We start from the raw sequence: 2,500 nt of genomic DNA, 5'->3' as shown, positions 1-2,500 counted from the left end.
CACTCACTGTCTTTGTTGAGAGAGAGAGAGAGAGAGAGAGAGAGAGAGAGAGAGAGAGAGAGAGAGAGAGAGAGTTTGATAAGAAGTCCTGGGTTGGTGTGAAGTGGTGTTCTTGTGAAATTCTCTGTCTACATCCCCTACATAGTAGTACATCTTTGTGGTTTTGTTTTAAACCTGCTTATACAGGCTAGTATTTACCTTGTGACTGGCTTTTCTTTGCATACTTTGACAGCCTTCTGTCTGTTGGCAGTTCACCTGTCACTTCCTATTCTCCATTAACCCATGCACATATTTGGTCTTTAATAGGCTTGGATGATGAGCTCACTAAAGAAAATATTTATTACCATGAAATAAACAGTGTAACTTTCCTGACAAACGAAAACAAGCTTCATAAAACAGCTAGGTGGCGAGCTTTCTGGATCCACTGCGTCCTTCCACCTCGCGATTTTAAGGCGATCCTTCACTATTATAAAAGAATAGTAACTTACGTGGAAACATAACTATCGGTTTTCCGAGATTGACAATATTACTTGATGTTGATTTTAGTTCATACTATTCGTTGGTCACTCCAGCTTACGAAAATTATAAAATATTTCTTCGAAGGTCATGTGGAAGACACGGGGGCACCCATGCCTTCCCTTCGACCTTCCCTCTGCTCTTCGTTCCAATAATGACAGCGACTCTTGGTACCACATTACCTTCCCTTCTACCCTCGACCTTAAACCTTCGTGACTCTTGGTACGGGCCTAAAAGTTCTGTGCTCTACCGAGCTAGCTGGGCTTGTGTAACAGAGAGAGAGAGAGAGAGAGAGAGTACTGGAACGCATTTTTACCTTCAATTTTGCGTATGAGTAGACGATTTTATTTACAATAGGAAGGGTCTATGAAAGTTTAAAGTTTAATGTTCACTGTCTTCACTATTTTAATCCCCACATAAGTATGTGAAGCTTTATAAAATCAGCGAATACTGAGCAGAGTAGATATAGAAACGCGTTATGACACTAAAGAGGTTAATAGTTACGGTCCTTTGCGTTTTATTTCTTTATGAGAATGAGTGATGCAGAAGAAAAAGGCCTATCCCTCCTCTCTCTTTCTCTGTCTCTTTTCCTGAGTTACATAAGCCCGGCTAGCTCAGTCGGTAGAGCACGAGACTCTTAATCTCGGGGTCGTGGGTTCGAGCCCCACGTTGGGCGATCAAGTACATTTTGTTGCGTTCATTCGTGTCACAGTACTATTCAGTAAGTGACCAGCTTGCCGTGAAATACCCGGTGAATATATGATTCCTGGTCTCCTCTGCGCCATAAACCTCAATGGACACAGACACGCAAAGAGTGACACTATACCTTGTTCACTTAACCTTAACCTATATTCCTGGCGCCGAGGCGAGTTTAAAAGCTGGGCGCTGAGTGTCTGCACCCCTCTCTCGCTATAGTCTGACCAGCCTTAATTTACGGCCATGGGGGGGCGAGCGTCTCTGTACAGTGTTGCCACGTTTTCACTACTGTTCTGTTAATTCTCTCTCTCTCTCTCTCTCTCTCTCTCTCTCTCTCTCTCTCTCTCTCTCTCTCTCTCTCTCTTACTAAAGAATCAAAGGTAAGAGAGTCATTTATAATTGTATATATATATATATATATATATATATATATATATATATATATATATATATATATATATATATATATATATATATATATATATATATATATATATATATATATATATATATATATATATATATATATATATATATATATATATATATATATATATATATATATATATATATATATATATATATATATATATATATATATATATATATATATATATATATATATATATATATATATATATATATATATATATATATATATATATATATATATATATATATATATATATATATATATATATATATATATATATATATATATATATATATATATATATATATATATATATATATATATATATATATATATATATATATATATATATATATATATAGAAGTGAGTGGCACGAGGTCAGTCACGTCGCCACCACAATGTGTCAAGGCCACCAGCTGGGTGTGGAAGAGTTGCCGCTCACAAGTGAAAAATGCTTCTTCTTTTTTTACTTAGGTATTGGCATATACCTACTATTTTGTAAAAATAGAAACTACACATTAGCTTAGCTTACGAATTATGAATGCGATTATGCCTCACCCTTGAAATTACTGTAAAAGCCAGTAAATGTAAGCATTTTATCTTATAATTATAGCAACATCTGATACTACAAGGTGAGGCTATTCGGCCTGGCCAGGCTGGGTTCATCAGTATTGCCGCCACTCACAAGACTTCTACTATTTTTTTTTTTACTTTGGATAATAGATTATTTCTTTTTTCCATGCTCATTATCTTATATCTGTAACGCTGATATTATTACACACCCTAAACATACGCTAAGTACCATTATAAGTTACTACAGTTGAATATGTTGAATATGTATGCCATGTTTGTAT

The 2,500-nt window shown here is 35.0% G+C and overlaps 1 non-coding gene across 1 annotated transcript; it reads left to right on the top strand.

The window, feature by feature from the left end:
* Positions 1–1,119: 1,119 nt before the first annotated feature.
* Positions 1,120–1,192, top strand: Trnak-cuu. Its single transcript has one exon. It is a non-coding gene; the product is annotated as a tRNA-Lys (tRNA).
* The last annotated feature ends 1,308 nt before the right edge of the window (positions 1,193–2,500 follow it).

Source organism: Portunus trituberculatus, unplaced genomic scaffold, assembly GCF_017591435.1.
Source record: "Portunus trituberculatus isolate SZX2019 unplaced genomic scaffold, ASM1759143v1 PGA_scaffold_299__1_contigs__length_23289, whole genome shotgun sequence".
NCBI classification, from domain to species: Eukaryota; Metazoa; Arthropoda; class Malacostraca; order Decapoda; family Portunidae; genus Portunus; species Portunus trituberculatus.
This window is presented reverse-complemented; position numbering and strand designations above follow the sequence as displayed.